The 23,860-nt window shown below is 41.3% G+C and overlaps 1 protein-coding gene, 1 long non-coding RNA gene, 1 other non-coding gene and 1 pseudogene across 3 annotated transcripts in view; 2 read left to right on the forward strand and 2 right to left on the reverse strand.

Moving 5' to 3' along the window:
- Positions 1-1,184, reverse strand: part of STXBP6 (syntaxin binding protein 6) — a 299,423-nt gene extending 298,239 nt beyond the window's left edge. The window contains exon 1 of the mRNA XM_049898823.1: positions 790-1,184. The gene's annotated coding sequence lies outside the window, so the exon portion shown is untranslated. The remainder of the gene's footprint in view (positions 1-789) is intronic.
- Positions 1,185-2,741: 1,557 nt separating this feature from the next.
- On the forward strand, positions 2,742-23,074 carry LOC126084314 (uncharacterized). Its single transcript, XR_007519015.1, has 3 exons — positions 2,742-2,784; positions 21,995-22,047; positions 23,033-23,074. It is a non-coding gene; the product is annotated as an uncharacterized LOC126084314 (long non-coding RNA).
- On the reverse strand, positions 5,833-5,904 carry TRNAG-UCC (transfer RNA glycine (anticodon UCC)). The gene has a single exon. It is a non-coding gene; the product is annotated as a tRNA-Gly (tRNA).
- On the forward strand, positions 8,005-8,576 carry LOC126084312 (60S ribosomal protein L22-like; annotated as a pseudogene).
- Positions 23,075-23,860: the final 786 nt, after the last annotated feature.

Genomic DNA, 23,860 nt, shown 5'->3' on the forward strand with positions numbered 1-23,860 from the left:
GGCCCTTCCCTCCAAGGCCTCTCCTCTGCGAAAATGGACCGGGGTGGGAGGCAGGGAGTTCATAAACCAGAGGAAAGGCTGGAGGAAAAATCAGCTCATGCACCTACCCTAGCCACGCTGCCCTGCCATATGTGTGAGGCTGGATTCCAGCGCGCACCACAAGCGCGAACTCAGAATCCGACGCCCTTGGCCACGTCTGAGGTCGGTGAGGGGGCATCGCCCAGTGCTAAGGGCCCCAGACGGAGAGCCATGCCCGCATCAGTTTTGGCAGCAATGACTTTCCTAGAAGATGCCGGGGAAGCGAACATCGGGGTGATTCACAGATTTCAGCCAGGGATGGGGAAGCTCTGGCAGGGACGCAGCGACCCACTCAGTTCCCCACACTGAGGGCCTCGGGGCAGCATCCTCCGGGCCCATTCTACTGCGGGGACAGAGCGGTAAGACGGGCTCCATCCTCAACTTTCTGGGAGGAAACCTGCGCCGCTCCGCGGCTTGTCCAACCTTGCTTGCACACGGGTCCCAGGTATGGCGAGAACCCGGGAACCGAGTCCTCTCAGCGCGCACAAAGCAGCTGCGCTGAGGCGCGCAGTCACCTCTCCCGCCGCCCGCCAACTTGAAAGCATCTCGCTGGGAGCCTGCCTCCACCCCTAGCCCCGCTGCCGGGTCCCGGTCCCGGCCGCCTAAATAGGACCGAGCGCCGGGCGCCCCAATCGCCATGGCTGCTGCAGCCGCATCCCCCCTGGCCTGGCCTCCGTCTTGGCGGCCCGGCTCTCCAAACCCTGATCCTACCGTGCAGCCTGGCTCGTGCCCCGGTGCTGCCAGCGAGCGGCACGCGTCCCAGCCCGCGAGGCTCCTCCCCGGGGGCGTCCCGCGCGGGGCTCCGGGCTCCGGACAAGGCTCGGTCGGACGGGCGCTCGTTCGCCGCCGCCTCGCGGCTACCGCGCCGGCTCCTGCTCCCGCGCGCGAAGAGGGAGGGATGGGGGGGAAACTCCCAGCAACTCCAACACGGGGCACTGAAGCTCCAGCTGCAGCCGCGCGCCGCCCGCCGCCGAGTGGAGCGCCTGCCAAGCGGACCTGCCCCCGCGGCCGCCTCTGAGCATGCCCAGTGCGGCCGTGGGCAAGCCCGTGTGTCCTGGCCGGGGGCAAAGGGCTGCGACTGGGGGCCCGGGATCCGCCCCAGGCTCCAGGGCCCGCGGGGGTGTGAAGAAGGGGAGGGCCGCTGCTGGGGCGGGGGCCCGGGAGCAAGGCAGGGAAAAATCAGTCAGTGTGCGAGGCGCCAGGCAAGTTTCACGGGTTGTGAGAAGTTTGTGGGCCAGAAAGGTAGGCTGTTTCTGTGAGTCTCTCTGCCTGGCTGAATTCAAAAGGACAAGGACACATTCATTCTCCGGGAAGAAAACGAGTGGACCCAGCAAATGGGTTTTGTGCAGTGCCTTCTTTCCTTCACGTCTAGGGTCTTAAGCTCAATGAGCTAACAGGGCCTGGCAGGCAAAGAGTGAACCGGGTGGGCAGAGGCGAACTGCAGAGGGCTCTAAAAAGGCAGGGTTAACTGTTCTTCTTGTAAATGCCCATTGCTACCATACAAAAATTTGGACCTAGTTTTGCTACATTTTCTGATTTTTGAAGAAATGACAGACATCTAGATTTTTTTCATGTAAAATATCCTAATTTTTGAAAATTGATAACAAATTCAATTCTTGAAAACACATTGCACCAAAAAAAAAAAAGACATGTCTTGGTCGGTGTCATTTTTAGCCCCACAGACAGCCAATTTGAGGACTGTGATTTCAGCATTCTTTCAGCAAAGATGCTGAGTACCCACTGTAGTTTGGGGAGGTGCTGGAAAGAATCCAGGATGATTCAGACTGCCTTTAAAGTACTACCAGTTACTAGGGGAAGTACAGTTTCCTGAAAGAGGAACACTAGATTAAAACTTGGCCTTCATGAAAAGAGAGGTTACTAACAGAGAAAGAACTAGTGAGAACTAACTTTCGGAAAATATCATTAATACAGGTATTCTTATCTACACATCATCTATATGAAATCTGAATTTAAATAAAGAAGCTCTTCTGTTGTTTACAAACCCAAAACCAAACCAAACCCAGTGCCGTCCAGTCGATTCCGACTCATAGCGACCCTAGAGAACAGACTAGAACTGCCCCATAGAGTTTCCAAGGAGCGCCTGGTGGATTCGAACTTCCGACCCTTTGGTAAGCAGCCGTAGCACTTAACCACTATGCCACCAGCGTTTGTTGTTTTATAAAAGATAGCTTAAATATGAAGCATCTTCGATTGGCACACTCTTTTACTGTGTCCAAGATTGGGCTATTCGACAATTTTGTGAATTAAGATATCCTATTTTTTTTTTATACTAGTTAGTGGCGTAGTGGTTAAGTGCTATGGCTGCTAACCAAGAGGTTGCAGTTCAAATCCACCAGACGCTCGTTGGAAGCTCTGTGGGGGCAGTTCTACTCTGTCCTATAGGGGCGCTGTCAGTTGGAATGGACTCGACAGCAGTGGGTTTGGTTTGGTTTGGTTTGGTTCTATACTAGTTTCTATTGCTGGTTGTCCTCCCTTCCACCGCCTTCTGTGTTAACAAGCTTTTATTTTCCTTTTTTTCAATATCGCAGATCTAACTCCAGATGACACCCTCCCTCCCCTCCCCCCAGCCAGTACATAGTGTCACCTTCTATCTCACTTGCAGATCATGGATGTAGGCTACAGCTGTGACTGCCTCAGCCAGACATCTGGGACTTACCTCAGTGCTGCAGAAGATTCTCCTTGCAGGTGAGTTAATGTTGCATTCATGGAGAACAGACCACCACTTATCTCTGTGAAGCATTTTAAGCATACAGAATTCGCAGAGGAAAAGAAAAGAAATGCTTAGGTGTTTACACAAGAAGACTCCCAGAAGTTCTGGAAAGAAGGAAGTGCCTCGTCCAAGACCTATCATATAACAGGTAGCTACAAATATTTGCAGAATAAATAGCAATCTCCATCATCACAATCTTCTGTGTCTCTGTTCTACCTCTCACAGTTCCCAAGAATTATTATTTTTGAAAAGCATAATAATGGTAAGATTATAAAAAAAGAACAAGACCCACCTGCATCAAAGGAGAATGAAGAACACCAAGGTCACAAGATAATTGTGAGCCCAAGAGACAGAAAGGGCCACATGAGCTAGAGACTTACATCATCCTGAGACCAGAAGAACTAGATGGTGCCCGGCCACAACCGATGACTGCCCTGACAGGGAGCACAACAGAGAACCCCTGAGGGAGCAGGAGATCAGTGGGATGCAGACCCCAAATTCTCATAAAAAGACCAGACTTAATAGTCTGACTGAGACTAGAAGAATCCCGGCGGTCATGGTCCCCAAACATTCTGTTGGCCCAGGATAGGAACCATTCCCGAAGATAACTCATCAGACATGGAAGAGACTGGACAATGGGTTGGAGAGAGATGCTGACGAAGAGTGAGCTACTTGTATCAGGTGAACACTTGAGACTGTGTTGGCATCTCCTGTCTGGAGGGGAGATGGGAGAGTAGAGAGGGTTAGAAACTGGCAAAATTGTCACAAAAGGAGAGACTTGAAGGCTGACTCATTAGGGGGAGAGTAAGTGGGAGTATGTAGTAAGGTGTATATAAGTTTATATGTGAGAGACTGACTTGATTTGTAAACTTTCACTTACCAAGCACAATAAAAATTATTTTTTTAAAAAAGAACAAGAATAGGATTATAAAGGGAGAGACTCTGTCAAATGTCAAATTTTAAATTAATTGTATTTTTCTTAGTATGAATTAGTAAATAATACATTGTATAAAAAAAAAAATGAAAAAAGCCCAGACAGGGAAAAGTAAGTTTCCCTCCACAAGAACTACCATTGTGACCAGTTTCTTGCATATACTTACAGAAATACCCTATTCTTACAAAAGCAAGCATAGTTGTTTCTTTTTTCCTTAAAAGCCTAATAAAATCATGAAATGATAGAATTGGAAAAAACCTTCTAGTTCATCTAGATGCCAAGTTAGAGACTTTAACTGAGAAAGAAAAGGAAAACACAAAAGCCGTCTTCCCTACAGCTCAGGTAAACTCATGGCAAAACCTTCCTTCTAAGCATTAAGTACTGCAAGAAAAAATTGAGTTCGCCTAGGGTTGTCCTGAGATACATTTTGCTCACCATCATCCTCAACCTGAAACAGCCTTGGATTTAGATTTTCTAGTTTGCCTAGGGCTTTAGGAGGAGACACTGTCTAAATAACAAAAAAGAATGAATTGACATGGACACAGAGAATCTGAGCCAGGGAACTGGACATTATAACTCTTTTTAATAACATCACTTATGATATAATACCATCAATCATAGTATGTCTTCAAAACTGGTGGAATCTGTATTTTTAAACTAATCTCTTCACAGCATAGCTAGTAAACCCAGTACTGTCGAGTCGATTCCAACTCATAGCGACCCTATAGGACGGAGTAGAACTGCCCCATAGAGTTTCCAAGGAGCGCCTGGCGGATTCAAACTGCTGACCCTTTGTTTAGTAGCCGTAGCACTTAACCGCTACGCCACTAGGATTCCCAGATAGCTACTAGCATGTCAGATTCTTCATTCTGATGAGTCAATTTAGGTTAAAAATCAGGAAGTCATCAACTTATCAACACTTAGGTTGAACCATGTGAAATTGCCATTTTGATTGGTCATAGTCACTTGGATATTGGCAATTTCATATGGTTCAGTTTCAGCTCCTTTCCCAAAAATTAGTCATTGTTTCTAGAGCCGGAAGGGTCCTTCCTTTAAGTTGCTTGGAACACCATACATTTTTCCACAAGAGCTGTGTCACTAAGCCTATTTAATGTCTTACTTTCATAATGATACTAGATTCTTATCTGATACTGGGAAGCTAGGCCCATTCTGTGCAGTAGGGGCGGGAAAGAGAAGGAAATTTCTCTTCCTCTCTTGGTGAATATGGTGCCAGCCCTAGTTAGTCTTGAGATAAAGATAATCTTTAATGCTTTTCTCTTCCTTCTGGACCCTACTTCTCCAGTGTTCTCCTGAAACTCTTTTCCATGGGCCTATTATCTGAGTTCGCCCATCTAACCTAGCTTGTGTATTGTACTACCAGCTCCCTATTCTTAAAAGCCATCATTCTTTTAGTATACTGCAACTTAGAACTGAGTAAAATAACTTGATTAAATTAATTCTCACTCTTGTGTAGAAGACTGTCAACCTCTCCAATTTTGTAGTCTCAAAAAACATTTAGTTAATAAAATTTAAGAGAATGAGAAGTGACAGAAACAATTCTGGCAGTGAGGAGATTGAGGAAGAGCAACTATTAGTTCAGGTCCTCTAAGCTGCTTCTATATCTTATCGTTTCTTCCCATCCTCCTTCTTCAAAGCTATGGAATCTTTTAAAGTTCTGAGTTTTGTTTTGATTCTCACGACAGCTCTCCTGGCAGTAGCATTGAGCATCCCCAGACTAGGGGTAGGCCTGTGGCTGTTGCATGTGTGTGTCATTTGCAAATCGGAAATGAACTCTGTCACTTCTAATGACACTGGTATGGTGGGGGTCTGGGAGACCTGTGGAATTCAGATGTGTTTATGCAGCTTATGCTTGGGACCATATTCTGTTTCCCACACAATTAACCTCGGCCTTTAGTTTTATTGTTTAAGCATCCTAGGTGGTTTATAACAGGAGTCCACATCCTTTTTTTGACTGAGTTGCCATGGTACAACATTCTATCTCTAGTTTACTGAGCTTATAGTTTTCTTCTCTCCTGTGCTTTTAAGAACCAAGGAAATATTGGTTCTATTGACATCACCATCAGCCCACTGCTTTGGCTGGGAATTGAACCCAGGTCAACTGCTTGGAAGGCAGCTATGCTCACCACTGTACCACCAATGCCCCACAACCTCCCATCTTCCTCTCCTGGTTTATCGACATCAAATTTGGTGAACTTCAACCCTCTACCATTCACTGTAAGATGGAGCATTCCTGAGAGACATGGCAAACTGCAGTTTTTGTTTCTTTCCTCTCATTTTTTTCTGCTTCTCTAATTATATTGCTTTACCCCCTAAGCTGCTTCAGCCTTCATACACCAAAATATGGATACAACTTAGACTAGAAGGGGAGACAGTTCCTTGAGAAAAATAAAACCAAAGCAATTTTCATCTTGCAAAAAGACTCAGTTACATCCTAGACTTGGCTACTCTGTAATAGCTTTATATTTCTTAGCCACATCTTTCTAATCAAGTTGTTAGTTCCTCGAGTACAGGGAACAAGTCTTAAGGTTCTTCAATTTCCCTCACCCAAAACCTAGCACAGAGAAAGGAGCCTGTGAATAAATGACAATTAAACTTGCCACCGTTCAGATGGGTCATCGGGGACAGGAGACAAGTAGTAATCAGATAAACACACATAAATGTGAAAGTGCATCTATGATAAGTTTTGCAATCAAAACATATGTTGTGCTATTGGTAGAAATATTGAACAAAGGAAAGGAAGCATCATAGAAGAAGTAATGATCGAGCCAAGGCCTGAAGGATGAATCTGAAGTATTAAGTAGACAAGAAGCAAAGAAAGAGAATTTCAGGCAGACAAAACAGCATATGCAAGGACACTGTGGCAGAAGAATGTATATAAGCATTGGGAAGAATCTTTAAAGTCTTTGAAGTTTAACCAGCCACTAATCTCATAGATTCTCCAATGTGACTCAAGATCTAATAAGAACAGCTGCCCTTAGAACCACTAACATCTCTCTAAAGAAGCAAACTGACCTCAGCAAGAGCTATAAGACAATCTGCAGGTCAGAAGCAACACGCCACGGTAGAAAAGGATATGGATTTTATAAGTAGATGATTTGGGTTTGAAACTTGACTCCACCTCCTTCTTGCTATATAATCTTGGACAAATTCTACAATTCTCTAAATATCAGAATCCTTATCTGTGAAATATGCATATTACCATCTGTGGTTTTGTTTTGATGACTAAATGGGAGCATATATGGAATATACGTCACATAATACATACCCACAGCAAGTGCTAGACAAATCCTGCTGCTTTCATCCCATGGCCACCATCTTGGTAACTTCAAGAAAAATGGGAAGGGGATACCAAGAGTGTGCTTTGAATTTCCCGTCCAAGGTATTTCTTAGAAGCATTGCTGCTGTTACAGGCAATACAGCAAGATTCAATATAGCATTCCTATTTTCACCAAAACTGTTTTACATAGACAGGGCTAAAAAAAAATAATAATAATCCCACCTTCTCCTGTCCAGATGGCCTAGTGTTTCTACATATTACTATAATTTCAAAGAAAAGATCTAAAGGGATAGATTAATAGTTTAGATGTTTCAGCATTTATGTTCATTACATTAGGACTCCATTAAGATTTACCAAGAAATCCTTTCTGTAGCATAAATAAGTTTAAAGCGTGACTGGTTCTGAATTTCTATTATCAAGAGCCAAGTAATGCTCTTCTTCCCTTATCTCTTCAATTGTTTGAATCAGAAATCTTGGAGAACAGCATCTAGCAGGAAAATAAAAATAAGCAGAGACTGTTCTTGCACTATCCACTATTCTAGGGCCTCCACCTTAGCTCATATGTGGTTTGTTGTATTAAGTTCAGAGTTTGGTAGACTGAATCATCCTGGTTATTGCTTTCTTTATTTCTGCAAGGTTTTTGAAAGGCCTATTTTTGGTTTAAAACGACTCTGTCTCCACCAAGATCCAGAAAAGCTGGTAGGCTCTGTGCTAACAAAGAATCTCTTATTCTGCCAGGACACAAGCGAGGCAGAGCCACTGTCTCACCCAGGGACTTTGCTGCCAGTTTAGAAAGAGGATAGAGCGGTGCAATCCATCCGCAGTCCGAGAGCGAGAGGTTTCCTGTATTGCATATGAGAGCTCCTTCTCTTCTGTTTGTTAGGGTCCCTGAGCTCTCTCAAGAGACTAACAGTACGTACTTCACCAAACTCCGTCTCTGCCTCCGCTGCTGCTGCTGCTGCCATGGTGCCCGTGAAAAAGCTTGTGGAAAAGGGCACCAAAAAAAAAAAAAAAAAGGCAGGTTCTGAAGTTCACTCTTGACTGCACCCACCCTAAAGAAGATGGAATCATGGATGCTGCCAATTTTGTGCACTTCGTTCGAGAAGGAGACCCTGCTGGTGTAGTGGTTAAGAGCTACAGCTGCTAGCCAAAGCTTCAGCAGTTCAAATCTACCACGCACTCCTTGGTAACTCTGTGGGGCAGTTCAACTCTGTCCTTTAGGGTCGATATGAGTCAGAATTGACTCAATGGCAACAAGTTTGGTTTGGATTTTTCTTCAAGAAAGAAGCAAAGTTAATGGAAAAACTGGTAATCTCAGTAGAGGGGCTGTACCCATTGAAAGAAGCAAAAGCTAGATTACTGTAACCTCCGAGTTGCCTTTTGTCCAAAAGATATTTGAAATATCTCACCAAAAGTTATTTGAAGAAGAAGAATCTATGTGATTGGGTGCACGTAGTTGCAAACCACAAAAAGAGTTATGAATATGTTGCTTCCAGATTAACCAGGAGGAAGAAGAGGAAAAAGATGACAATTAAAAGTCACTTATCAGGAATATTTTATATGAGTCCTTGAATAAAACTTAAGAACCAAAAAAGGTGAAAAGAAGAAGAAAAAAAAAAAAAGACTAGCAGTAGAAGAAGCCCCTGCTGCTCTGTCCCTGGAGGCTGTTGAGGCCAAACGGAGCTGCTCAGCTACAAATGGCCCTACAATTTCCCACTGTGACTGCCTCATCTTGGAAACAGGCAACCTCGGACTTGGCTACTCCAGGTGCCATCCTTGAACTAACAGCCTCAGCATCACCTGGGAACTTGTTAGAAATGCACACTCTCCCGCCTACCCTAGAGCTGGTGAATCAGAATCTGCATTTTAACAAGGTCCCCAGGTAATTATATTGAACCCTAAAGTTTAAGAAGCACTGCCGTACCCTAGGACACCCAGCCAAGAAAGAGAGGGAGAAAAACAAAAAGCAATTTAGACATGAATCTATTTCCTTTGCCCTTGGTGTTCTTTCTCAGTCCAATCTTAGTCACATCTCCATATATCTAAGCCCTTCCCTGTCTTACATCGAGCTCTCTGAAATACATCTCCTGTGGCAGTTGTCACTGATTATGTCACCCAAAAGGCATCCTCCTACTCCTTTATCTGTATCTTTCCTTTGGCTCTTGCCACAGTCTGCTGACATCGTAGAATTATGCACACATAGGTCTAATCCATCCTGCTTGAGTCTGGAGACTTGCCTGGGCAGTCTTTATATCTTCTTTAGTGTCTAGCACAATGGGCCCTGAAAAAAAGTTTATTGAAAGGAAGGAAGAGAAAGAGTTCCATTAGTGAAAACTTGGTTCAGCCCGGGGCATAGACTTGGGCTTGCTGGACACAAGAACCTAGGAGCCACAAATCTCCAACTCAGAAAAGCCCCAATACACTCTGATGCAGAGCTCTCCCAGTCTTCCGGAAACCAACTGGACTGCATTAGGTTCAAATCTACCCCATCACAGCACTGATCAGTCAGGCCTGGCCAAAAACAGGCCTCTTTCTGGAAATCGTATCTCAGTGCTGTTTCTAAGGGCCTTTGACTCCTAGCCTTAAGCAAGCTGCAGACTCTTAAAGAACTACCTCTTTGCCTACTCTTTTTCCATGTCTATTCTCACTTAAAGCTAATATACTTTTTCTTAAAAAAAAAAGCATTTTTGAAAACTTTTTAAGATTCTTGCGTTTTTATGAAGAAATCTTATTAAAAATATTTACAGCCTTCATAATTCAAGTTTTTTTTAATACATAATCCGTCCTTGGATACAGGCAATGTGTTTCTGGCCACCAGTTACGAAGTAAAAGAATAAGACATTTTATTACTTTTAGTTGATAGGTGAGCCAAATACAAACCTTGGTTTTAGATCAGATTTATGATGTCGTATTCACAGTAAGCATATCTTCCCAACAGACAACTGGTGTCATTGTAATTTTACCACACATTAAATATAATGGGAACTGTTCCAAGACTTATAAGAAATTAGACTTCACTAGTGTCAATATTGTTGTGACTCATGAGTATATGACCTACGTGAGGAGACTTTGTGTCAAGGCCTCAAGTTCATATACAGTAGGCATGCTTTCTTTGATAAGCATTTAAAAAAAAAGACCGTTTTTCCAATCAGTCACTTTGGGGATATTGTAATTTGTTACACTTTTGAAGAAAATTTGGTGATCCTATGGAAAAAAAAAAAATATCCCACAAGCCATCATCCTGTGATTTCCACCTCTATGAGTTTCTCTCAGGGAGATATTTCAAGAAAAGGAGTTTTATGTCCAGAGATGCTTATAACAAGCTTAGTTATAATAGCAAAAGTGGGTAACATTTTTTTTTTAGGAAATGGGGAAATGATTAAGTATATGTTGGCATATTTATTTGATGGAAGGTATGTACCTATTTTAAACAATAGGATGATTAACTGCAGACTATGAAAATAGCTTGACTGAAAAAAAATCAGAACAAAGTTGAATAGAAAGTATCACTCTTTTTAATCACATGTCTGATATTAAAAATTTTCTCTGGGCCAGGCACTGTGGTAGACACTGGGGATACAGCAGTGAAAACGATGACCGTAACTCCTGACATCATGGAGCTCAAAGTCTGAGGGGAGAACGATATTAAACAAATAGCTGTGTAGAAGGTAGGAGCATGACTAGATGAAGTGAGGATGTTAAAATATAGTAGTGGGGACTAAGCTAGTTGGAGGGCCCTGGTGGCACAGTGGTTAAAGACCTCGGCTGCCAAGCAAAAGGTTAGCAGTTCAAATCTACCAGCAGCTCCTTGGAAACCCTATTGGGCAGTTCTACTCTGCCCTATAGGGTTACTATGAGTCAGAATCGACTCAAAGGCAGTGGGTTTTAAGTTAATTGGGGCAGGGGGTTAGTCTGAGGAAGTGAAGAAAGAAACAGAATTAGCCCAAGGAGGATTCAAGGAAAGGGCACTCCAGGTGGAAACAACAGAGGAACAGACCCAGAGGTGGGAAAGGGTTTGATGCCCTCACAGAAGTGAAAGAAGGGCCAGGGTGATGGTAGCATTGTGGTGAAAGGAGAATGGTGTAACCTGAAGGACCACATCATGCGATGTCTTCAGGATTTTTCTTTTTAATTCTATGAGAAGCTATCTCATAGGAGTGACAGGGACCTGTTTATATTTGAAGGCCACTCTTGAGCTACATGGGCAATGAAATAAGAGTAGAAGCAGGGAACAGTTCTACTTTGTAACACATGCGGTCACCATGAATTGGAATCCACTTGACAGCAATGGGTTTGTTTTTTGTTTTGTTTTTTCTTTTTCAAAAGCAGGGAGACCTCTTGAAGACTATTGCAGTAGTCCATGTGAGAGATGAGAGTGGTTTAGACTAGAATTTCTACGGGGGAGATGAGGAAAAGTATATATATTGAAATATATTCTGGAGGTAGGAAAATAGAATTTACTAATAGATTAGGAGTAGGGATGGAAGCATTAATTACAGTCCCCATAAACCAAAACCTGTTGCTCTCAAGTCAATTCAAACTCATAGCAACCCTATAGGACAGAGGAGAACTGCCCATAGGGTTTCCAAGGAGCAGCTGGTGGACTCAAACTGCTCACCTTCTGGTTAGCAGCCTGAGTTCTTAACCACTGTGCCACCAGGGCTCCTTAACCCACTGCATAGATGGTGATGTCATTCAACTCCTTGGGATGGCTGGAAGTTCACATTTAGATGGTATTTGATGCTATAGAAATATAGGTAGTCACCAAGACTGGAAACAGGGGTAAATGTATAATAAAAATTTTGTTGTTATAACATTATAATGATAATATAATATTATCTTTGTTTTCAGACCTTATAGTCACTCTGTAGATGAAATTTTTCATAGTGACAGTATAGAATGGGTCGGGAAAATCTCATTTTCAGACCCAAGAACTACACTATTAAGAGGTCTTGCTGAGGAAGAGAAGCTATTAGAAGTGACTAAGAAAGGCCAGAAGGGTGTTGAGTAATTCTGGAGAAAAGAGTATTTCAAAAAGGTGGGTATGGTCAGCTGTGTTGAATGCTGCTGGGAGGTCAAGTAAGATGATGTGCTACTATGGATAGAAAATGGTGGTTTTATTAGGATGGTGGCTTTAGAAGTATATATTTTTTTTTTTTTACCATGTTTAAGCTGTATTTAATAATGAAAACAATGTCTGATTGTTTTAGTATCTTAAATTCAACATAATAATACTTTGATGTATTTACTTAATCTTGACTCCCAAACTTTATTCTTTGCACCTTTCTGTTTGTTATCATCTCGTATAATGGACAGTTAACACCCTCATCCCCAGTCTAGGATTAAAACTTGATTAAAACTTCAGCTTGTCCAGCTGTCCAGCCCAACAGCCCAGCTTCTAAACAGTTTCCTTTGTAATTGATACCACATAGACTATACATTTGCTACATATAAGAGCATTTGAGTACTCTATTTTTATAACAGATAAACTATTTCTTCCTTTAGGTTTTTTAATGGAATTCTGCCAAGTGCCCTTTTCCCTTAATACATACTTTATTTGGGTAAAAAAATTGTCTTCATTTGACAGATATGCATTAGGCAAAGTTGATTGAAGTATTAGAACAAGATGGCCTTTTTTTTGTTTGTTTTAATGACATTCTGGTATTACAGTGAAACCTATGAGAGCTGGAACATTTTGAGATGGCCTTGTTTTTCCAGGTCTTTCAAGTTTTCTGCCTTTGACAGGGTGCAGTCTTACCACTTTTCTATTGCTCAGTTTAGTGGAAAATATTTGAATTTTCCTCCTCTGACAGGTTCCTACCTTACACAGATTCCGGCTTTCATACTATATTTAGGAACCAAAGAAAGGAAGTGAGATGGTTTGGATAGGAACTGTTGTCTTGCCCAAGTGGAGACGAATGGCAAACCCTCCACTGTCTCCCCCTGCTTAAATGCCTCGACTACTCATTTTCTCCATACTGACTCAGTCTCACCACCCTATGGTACTCATCGATAGAAAAAAAAAAAAAAAGAGGAAGAAGTCTCCAAAAAGGGATTGGTCTCAGCAAAATTGATAGGACTTCATTCACTTCCCCTTTGTACCTCAGGCTTCGATTATGTAGTATTCTGTCATCAAGCACAATTTCTTCTTGGCAAGAATTCAAATTTATGCAGATTGTCTTCTTTAGCCCTCTACAACTCTGTCAAACTTACTGGAACCATTGCAAAGTGACAGCCATAGTGAATGTCTCATGAGACGGAATAGACTTCCATGTCAGTCACTCTTATTCTTAATTTTTTACCTTTTGTTATCTGTATGATTGTGCATATTCAAATTGTCTCAAGAAAGTATGTTCTCCTTTCTTTGTGTTTTATGTATATGACAACGTGACACGGACAACTGGGGACAAAGGGGGTCAATAGGGATGTTGGAGATCTCTGACAGCTGGATGGAGGGAAATAAGGGAGACATGTTTAGAGGTATTACAGGGTAGATGAATGGTGCCAGAGAAGGGGATACCAGAGAGGGAAGGATGATTGCATTTTTCCAATGATGTTTTTGACTTATAATTTCATCTAAAAAGAGAATTCAATATCATCGTGTTTAACTTGAAGTCCCTGGGTGGCACAAGTTGTCAGGCACTTGACTGTGTTAAGCACTTGACTACTAGTCAAAAGGTTGGCAGTTTAAACCCACCCAGAGGCACCTCAGAAGACAGTCCTGATGATCTGGTTCTGAAAGATCCAAAAAAAAAAAAAAAACCAACAAATCCAAACCTGTTGCCATCAAGTTGATTTCAACTCATAATGACCCTGTAGGAGAGTGGAACTGCCCCATAGGGTTTCCAAGGAGTGGCTTGTGAACTCAAACTGCCGACCTCTTGGTTAGCAGTTGAGCTCTTAACCACTATGCTACCAGGGCTCCTCTGAAAGGTCACAGCTTGAAAGCCGTATGGAGCAGTTCTACTCTGCACACATGGGGTCACCATGAGTTGGAATCAATTAAACAGCAACTAACAACAACAACATGTTTAACTTTTAAACACATCTTCCCATGATTAGCTTCTCTCTCTCTCTTTTGTTTTTTTTGTGATTGGCTTTTTTAAAAATTTTATTGTACTTTAGATGAAGGCTTACAGAACAAACTAGTTTCTCATTAAACAGTTAGTATACATAGTGTTTTATAGCATTGGTTAACAACCCCACTACATGTTAACACTCTTCCTTCTCAATCTTGGGTTCCTTATTACCAAGGAACCTTATTTTCTATTCCCTTCTGCCTGCTAGTCCTTGCCCCTGGGCTGGTGTGCCCCTTTAGTTCATTTTGTTTTATGGGCCTGTCCAATCTTTGGCTGAAGGGTGAACCTCAGGAGTGACTTCGTTACTGAGATGAAAGGGTGTCCAGCGGCTGTACTCTCAGGACTTCTCCAGTCTCTGTCAGGCCAGCAAGTCTGGTCTTTCTTTTTGAGTTAGAATTTTGCTCTACATTTTTCTCCAGCTCTGTCCAGGATGCCCTATTGTGATCCTTGTCAGATCAGTCAGTGCTGGTAGCCAGGCACCACCTAGTTGTACTGGACTCAGTCTGGTGGAGACTGTGGTAGATGTGGTCTAATAGTCCTTTGGACTAATCTTTCCTTTGTATCTTAGTTTTCGTCATTCTTCCTTGCTCCCAAAGGGGTGAGACCAGTGGAGTATCCTAGATGGCTGCTCACATGCTTTTAAGACCCCAGACAACTAGCTTCTCTTTTATCCATCATAAACCTGGTACTGTTTTTGGAGAACTATTCAACCGATCTTGGTTGTTCTTGGGTGTAGGGTTATTGTTGTCCAGTTACGTGGAAAACCAAAAACCAAACCCATTGCTGTCAGATCGATTCTGACTCATAGCGACCCTGGAGGTCAGAGTAGAACTGCCCTATAGGGCTTCCAAGGAGTGGCTGGTGAATTTGAACTGCTGATCGTTTGGTTAGCAGCCGAGCTCTTAACCATTATGCCACCATGGCTCCAATTATACGGAGAAAAGATGTTTTTCACAGTGTGGAAAGCTATGTTGGTACACAAAGAATTCCTGTTAACACAGCGTAGTACCCATCCCACATATGGACAAATGGTTTGCTTAAAGATTTAGTTGGACAGGAAAGAGGGAGGAAGTAGATGTGTAATTAAAGCAAACCACAGAATGTGGCAATGCCTATCCCAGAAATGAGTCAGGGTTTCTTACAACCTGCAAACTAAAGTCTCCTTTTACAAAGTTCCCCATTGGTTGCTCCCCATCACTGATTGATTTACTGTGATAAGTAAGGGTATTGTTTAGCCAAGCACATTCCCTTCCCTTTGGGGCAAAATATACTTCCCAAGTTCACCGACTATAGGTTTGGCTATGTCATTTGCTTTGGCCAGTGGACGTCAGAAGAGACTATAAATGTGCTTGTGTAATTTTGGCTGGAGTTTTGTTCTCTAGTGACCTGCCGTGAGAAGAGCGTGTCCCAGGTAGTTGCTGCTGCTGCTGCTTCATCCTGGATCCCAGAAGGAGCACAAATGGAGCAGACTCAAACCATCCAAATCCTAGAGACAAGTCCAGACATCCTGCATGCTGAAGCAGAAAATTCACAGCTTAGATAAGCTGAACCATAATCCTGCCCATTCATAAGTGTTTTATGCATGTTATTGTTTTACCATTTGCCCTGAAGTTGATTCTGACTCATGGTGACCCCATGTCTGTCAGAGTAGAACTGTGCTCCATAGATTTTCAGTGGCCGATTTTTTAGAAGTAGATTGCCAAGTCTTTCTTCTGAGGCACCTTCGGGTGGACTCAAATTTCCAGTCTCCTTTTGGTTAACAGCCAAGCATAGTAAATGTTATTGTTAGCCACCAAGTCTTTGGTGGCTTGTTATCCAGTGTTATTGTGGCAACCCCTGACGTGTATCTATGTAAACAGTTTTCCAGTCTAAGCCCTGAAGGGAAACAGCATCAAGATCACTTAGTCATGTGATTAAGTTTGAAATGAATTGAGCTCACTGTATATTTCTTTATAAGGTTATTCAAAATTAATAAAGTCTTTTCAAGTATTTTTAGCAACACAACACAAATATTTTTAAATAGGTTGTCATTATGTATCAGGTCTGCAATAATGTAAACTATTTATCATCAACTCTCCATCCATCCATTCATCCATTTGGGCACATTGATCGTGTTTTGCAGTTTATATAGTCATCTAGAAACAATGCAGTAGGTTTTAAGTAATTCACACGAGAAGAATTTAGAATTAGACACAAGTACTTAAAATGGCAGCATTCAAATTACATAAGAAACCCATGATCATTGTAACAAAATTAGAAAATACAGGTAAGCAAAACAGAAAAAATGTCCTCCATAAATCCACCACCTAGAGATTTAAAATTTCATTGTTTATCTTTACAAAATTTCTTTCCTACGCGTATGCAAGCACTTGTGTGTGTGTAAAATATTTAATTACGGTGGGCTCATACTGTGCATAACCAAAGAACCCATTGCTGTCAAGTCGATTCTGACTCATAGCGAACCGAGAGGACAGAGTAGAACTGCCCCGTAGGGTTTCCAAGGCTGGTATCTTTATGGAAGCAGACTGCCACATCTTTCTCCTGAGGAGCAGCTGGTGGGTTCAAGCCACCGGTCTGTAGGTTTGCAGCTGAGCAATGCTGTGCATACTGTTCTGTAAATTGCTTTTGTGGCATACCCTCTCTCCCTGACAATAATATAGTCTGCTGTTTCATAGAATACATGTGCTGTGATTTGTTAAGCAGCCCTGGTGGTACAGTGATTAACAGCTACGGCGCGCTACGGCGCACTACGGCACTAACCAAAAGGTCGGCAGTTCCAATCCAGCAGCCACTCCTTGGAAATCTATGGAGCAGTTCTTCTCTGTTCTACTGGATGTTTAGGTTGTCTCTAGGTTTGTTTGTTTGTTTGTTTCCATTATGAATAACACTTGAATGAATATTCTTGCGCATACTTTACTTTCTCCCCCCCCCACCACCCCCCTTTTCAAATTATTTCCTTAGGATAAATTCCTGGAAGTGCTATTGCTAATACAAAGGGTGTGTTTCAGACCCTCATCAAGATAACCCCAGGAGGGTGATACCACTTACGTTCCCACCTGCAGTGTGACCTTCACCACACCTTCTAATCAACACTCAGTGTTGCCTTTTGAGATTTTCCCTCATCTGTTTCTTTTTGTATATCCAGTACCTACTCACTTCCACTTCGAACAATTTGAGAAATCTCCTCACTTTGTTTTTTCAGTGATATACAAAGAAATAAAACACCAGTTAAGAAATGTGTTGAATGAAATAAGTAAAAATAATCATGATAGCGAAGCAGTCTTCCTTTCCAGAGGGGGGAAAAATACTCTTAATTTTTGTCTCAAGATTGTTTGGAATTATATATAACTAAACCATCACCCTTTGCAATTTTATGGTATTAAATAGGGCTTGTTGGAAACAAGTCATTTGATACACACTGGGATTTTTGTGGTTAGTTTAATGTTGCTGAATTTAGTTATTTTTATGTTATTTGCACATCATTATACTCTGGTAAATACTCCTCGTTCAGGGAGCTCTTAGCACTGTAAAAAGTATGTATAGTTTCTCTGCGTTTTAAGATCTATGTGTCTAATTTAGGTGGAGAAACTGAGGCGCAAAACAGTAGATCTTCCAATAGCGGGAGGACAAAATATAAAGGTAACAGATGTTACCAGAAAGGAGAAAATTAGCATAAAGAAAATTTTCATTCTCTGAACTGCCTCCTTTTGCAAGCGCTCATAAATGAGATTACAAACTAGTGCCAAAATGTTAAACGAAGTTGTGGCTTGGAAGTGACAAAGGGCATGGGAGCCAACCCCTATGCGTCTTCCTCCTCCCAGAGATCGTTACTGAATGGTTTTGTTTTAAGAAGGCAAAATCAGAAACAGTAACATTTTGATATTATGAAATAAGCTATTATGGTGAAGAATTTGGGGACAACCTAAGAGCTCATCGGAAACCGTGGTGGTGTGGTGGTTAAGAGCTCAGGTTGCTAAGAGCTCTTTGGAAACCGTGGTGGTGTGGCGGTTAAGAGCTCGGGTTGCTAACTAAAAGGTCGGCAGTTCGAATCCACCAGGCGCTCCTTCGAAATCCTTACAGGGCAGTTTCTACTCTGTCCTATGAGGTTGCTATGAGTCAGAATTGAGTTGATGGCAACAGGTTTTTTTTTTTTTTTTTTTGGTTTTTAAGAACTCGTAAAGATGAGTCCCTAAGATGTCTTTTTATCATCTTAATTATTCATGACTATTTTCAGGTAAACTAGGAAGTTCTGATTGCAAAATAAGACTTTAAAAGACGTTCTTCCAATAACCCTTCTGCACAGCTAATTTCTAATAGGTTTTTATACTCAGTGCTTTCTTTTTAACATTTACACAGCACTTATGTCTCAAAATGCTTGCCTGACAATTGCAACATTTTTCTGTACAACATTATACTCGGAAACAATACTGTTTTTAAATAATTTATGCTTTTAGAAATAGATCTCTCTTGGTCTTTATTTCTCATCCATCATGTATATTTTCTGAGAGTGCTTTTTTATTTAAATTCAGTTCAACAAATATTTACTGAATAGCCATTTGGTACATGATTTTGTGTTAAAGCTTTGAAAGAGCTAGGAGGATAGAGAAAGAAAGCAGCATAGTGGTTGCCAGGGACTGACTGCTTAATGGGTATGATGCTTAATTGAAGTGAGGAAGAAGTCCTGGAATTAAATAGTGGTAATGGTTGTACAACATCATCAATGTACTTAATGCCACTGAAATGTGTACTTTAAAGTGGTTAAAATGGTAAATTTTATGTTATGTATATTTTCCCATTTGTTACAGATTGAATTATGTCTCCCCCAAAATATGTATTGTAAATCCTAACCTCTCTGCCTTTGGTTATAATCCCATTTGGGAATGGGTCGTCTTTGTTATGTTAATAAGGCGGGATTAGTGTAGGGAGTATATTGAGTCAATTTCTTTTGAGATATAAAAGAGATTAAACAAGCAGCAGAGAAAAGATGGGGTAAGATAGATGCCAAGACACATGGAGATCTCCAAGGAACCAGGAAGTAGAAGCTCAAGAGACAAGGACCTTTCGGCTTCTCATAAAACCAACACTCTGAATTCAGACTTCTAGCCTCCTAAACTGTGAGAAAATAAATTTCTGTTTATTAAAGCCACCCACTTGTGGTGTTTCTGTTATAGCAGCACTAAATAAGATAACACAATTAAAAAAAAATTAGGCAGAAAAAAAAAAGAGCTAGCATGGTCACTAGTGTATAAAGCTTAAGTATTCTACTTCAGAAGTTCAATAAGTCTGAAAATATATTTAAATTATCCTTCTAATAGCACTATCGATTTCATGTAGTAACTGTGTCAAACTCTATTTAGTAAGCATGTATTATTAGGAAAGTCATGTTATTGTTGTTAGGTGCTGCCCAGTCAGTTATGACACGTAGCAACCCCACGTACAACAGAATGAAACTGCCCAGTCCTGTGCCATCCTCACAATTATTGCTATGTTTGAGCCCAGTGTTGTAGCCACCGTGTCAATCCATCTCGTTGAAAGTCTTTCTGTTTTTTTTTTTTTAACCTTTTTATTTCTTTATTGTTTTTCAGGTGAAAGTTCACAGCACAAACTAGTTTCTCATTCAAAAATTTATGCACAGATTGTTCTGTGACATTGGTTGCAATCCTTGCAATATGTCAACACTCTCCCCCTTTCCCTTTATACTCCAGGTTCCACATATCCATTTGTCCAAATTTCCTTTTCCTTTGTGTCTTCTTGTCTTGCTTTTGGGCAGGTGCTGCCCATTTGGTCTTGTATACTTGATTGAACTAAGAAACACGTTTCTCGTATGTGACATTATTTGTTTTATAGGCCTGTCTAATCTTTGGCTGAAAGGTGGACTTTGAAACGTGGCTTCAGTTCCGAGTTAACAGGGTGTCCAGGGGGCCATAGTTTCAGTGGCGTCCTCCTGTTTTTTACTGACTCTCTACCAAGTGTTGTGGATTGAATCGTGTACCCAAAAAATATGTGTTGTAAATCCTAACATTTGCGAATGGGTTTTCTTTAGTATGTTAGTAGACAGAATTAGTGTAGGTATATGTTCAGTCAATCTCTATTGACATATAAAAGAGATTAAATAAGCAAGCTAAAGAAGCAGAGATGGGGGAGAGAGATCCCAAGCCACATGAAGATCACCCAAGAGCAGAAGCTCAAAAAGACAAGAACCTTCCTCCAGAGCCGACAGAAAGAGAAAGTCTTCCTCTAGAGCTGGCACCCTGAATTCCGATTTCTAGCCTCCTAAACTGTAAGAGCCCTTGTGGCGTAGTGGTTACGACCTTGGCTGCTAACCAAAATGTCCATTTGCTCCTTGGAAACACTATGGGGCTGTTCTACTCTGTCCTGTAGAGTTGCTATGAGTCAGAATTGACTCAATGGCAACGAGTTTGGTTTTGGGTTAAACTGTGAAAAATAAAATTCCGTTTGTTAAAACCACCCACTTGTGTTATTTCTAACATAACAGCACTAAAAAAAAAAAAAAAAGAAAGGAATTTTTTTTTTTTTTTTTTTTAGATAACTAGACACTAAGCATGATATCTTTCTCCAGGGACTGGTCCTTCCTGATAACATGTCCAAAGTTCCTGAGACAAAGTCTCACTATCCTCACTTCTAAGGAGCATTCTGGCTGTACTTTGTCCAAGACAGATTTGTTCATTCTTCTGGCAATCCACGGTATAGTCAATATTCTGTGCCAACAGCATAATTCAAATGCATCAATTCTTCTTCCTTATTCATTGTCCAGCTTTTGCGTGCATCTGAGGTGATTGAAAATACCATGGTTTGGGTTGGCTGCACTTTAGTCCACAAAGTGACATCTTTGCTTCTTAACACTTTAAAGTGATCTTTTGCCGCAGATTTTCCCAATGCAATATGTCGTTTACATAGGTGTAGGCAGTCATTATACTTAAAATTTCACAGGAATGCCGAAATGAACAATATATGGTCCTTGACCTCAAGTAGCTTTCAATTTTATTATATATAATAAAATAAAATATGCATAATACAAGACAGACTGGTTTAAGCATCATACTAGGGAGATAAACATAGTGCTAAGAAAGCAAAGAGGATAATTAGATAAGTTACTGGCAAAACAGCAGGGATGCAGTGGCTTTGTACTTGATCTGAAAGGATGGGTATGATTTTGCCAATCACATAAGATGGGAAAGGTCAGTCCAGGTGGAGGGAACAAGATGAGTTAAAATACAGAGGCCAAGAATGAAAAGCAGGTATAGGGAACGTGTTGTATTCATATTTGACTGATGGGCATAGTTTAGTAAACCTAACAGTGGGAGTTAGGTTGAAGAGGTATCAATGTATCATAGATATGATCGTTAAGGTTGTGTGTCTACTTGACTGGGCTATGATTCTCAGTGATTTGACAGTTATGATGTGGTTTGGCAGCCCTATAATGATGTAATCACCTCCATGATGAGATCTGATAAAATGTGATCAACTTAATGATGGGATCTGCTGTGAGTAGCCAATCATTTGAAAGAGAGTTTCCCAGGGATTGGCCTGAATCCAATATAGGTGGAGTTTCTGGCAAGAGTCGTGGGTTTTTTCTCACTCTGGATATTGCAGCTGGCTCTTATTCTTCTGACCTGTAGTTCTTGAGACTTGAGCTAGCAGCTTACCTGCCATCTTACCTGCTGATTTTGAGATTCATTGGTCTCTGCAGCTATATAAGTTAGGAGAAGCCACCAGCCTCACCCAGGGACTTGGGACTTTCCAGCCTGTACAATCGTGTGAGCTATTTCCCTGATGTAAATCTCTCTCTGTATATATTTACACACTTTGCAGTTTTTACTTCTCTAGAGAACATTTTTTGTTTTTTGTTTTAGAGAATATATCCAAAGACATTTGGTACTGAGAGTGGTTCCAGAGAAACAAAATTGTAAGTATAAGTTTTCTAAATTGGTTTTCAAGTCTGTTTAGTCTTAAAGATGTCGATGATATGCTTCCAGTAGTAAAGAGAGAACTGATAATCTATGGCATGAAATAGCATTAGAAATATGCAAAATATCACCACCAATAGACCATATAGTGGTGAGAGGCAAGGCTCTGGGTGATCACATGTTTGATAACTTTCTACAATTTTGACTTAATGAGAAGTATAAGGAGCTGGTTGGTTGGACCTACTTTCTCTAGACAAAGTGGTGAAAGAGATGTGCTCAGGGTCTCAAAGCTCAAGTGCCACGTAAACAACTTCAAAGTTTCCACTTGCGCCTTGAAAGAAAGGCTTAGTTCTTGTAATAACAGAGCTGGTATTGCTGGAAATCAAACCCAGAGTCTAATTGTAAGGGTGACTGAATTATAATGCCAGCTGATTACATTTCAATTACAACCATGTGACCAGTTGCAGAAACAGGGACTGTAATTGTTATGATTATTTCTTCCTTGTATGCGTTCATCAAATATTTTTGTTTTCTTCACTTATAAAATATAGGACGTAAACAGTGATAGTGCGTTTTTGGTTGTATGCTTGTTATTTGTATCATGTTAGGTGCAAGTATGACTTTATAATTGTCTTTATTCAGTTTATGTATGGTTCAAGGAGTGTGCACAGGTGACAAGTTGACAAGGGGTGGACATGATCATTAAGGTTTTATGTCAACTTGACTGGCCCCTAATTCTCAGTGGTTTGGCAACCATATAATGATGTAATCACTTCCATAATGGGATCTGCTCTGAACAGCCAGTCAGTTGAAAGAGAGTTTCCTTGGAGGTGTAGCCTGCATGAAATATAGGTGGACTTTAATGGGCTTTTGCTCACTCTGCATACTGCAGCTGGCTGCTGTTCTTCAGACCTCTCTTGGGACTTGAGCTAGCAGCTTACCTGCCATTTGCCTGCTGATCTTGGGATTCAACTGTCTCCACAGCCTGTGAGCCAGAGCCTTGCTGTCTGACCCACTGATCTTGAGTTTGTCAGCCCCTGTGTTATGTGAGTCAGGAGATGCCTCCAGCCTGACCCAGGTACTTGGAACTTTTCTGCCTCTACAAACATGTGAGCCATTTCCTCTATGTAAATCTCTCTCTACATATAGTTATACGCTTCACTGGTTTTGCTTCTTTAGAGAACCCAACCTAAGACAATAAGGTTAAAGACATTTAAAATTTGAAGGTGATTTAGAAGTAATTTATTCCTGCTGTCCCCCTATAAAGTGATTCTTCCTTATAGCGTCTGATGAGTGACCATTCAAGTTACTTTTGGAATCCCTCTGGTGATTCAGATGGTATTGCTGTCTAAGGCAGCCTGGACCACTGTCAGATGGCTGAAATGGTTTGAGAATTCTTGCATTGATTGAAAATCTGTCTCCCTACAGTACCTGTTTATTTTAGTTCTTTTTCCTGAAACACAAAAACTAGAAAGCATTTTTTCTTTTTTTAATATCAGCTCTTCTAGTATTGGAAACCCTGGTGACGTAGTGGTTAAGCGCTATGGCTGCTAACCAAAAGGTTGACAGTTCGAATCCACCAGGTGCTCCTTGGAAACTCTATGGGGCAGTTCTACTCTGTCTTATAGGGTTGCTATGAGTCGGAATTGACTCGACGGCAGTGGGTTTCTTCTAGTATTTGAGTCAGGAAATATGGTATCCTCCTTTAATCTTCTCTTTTCAAAGTTAGACATTCCTGGTTCCTTTAATTGTTTCTCTTATGACATGCTTTTGAAAACTCCTACAATTCTAGTTAATCTGTTCTCTGTAAAT

This window comes from Elephas maximus, chromosome 10 (assembly GCF_024166365.1).
Source record: "Elephas maximus indicus isolate mEleMax1 chromosome 10, mEleMax1 primary haplotype, whole genome shotgun sequence".
Taxonomy (NCBI): Eukaryota; Metazoa; Chordata; class Mammalia; order Proboscidea; family Elephantidae; genus Elephas; species Elephas maximus.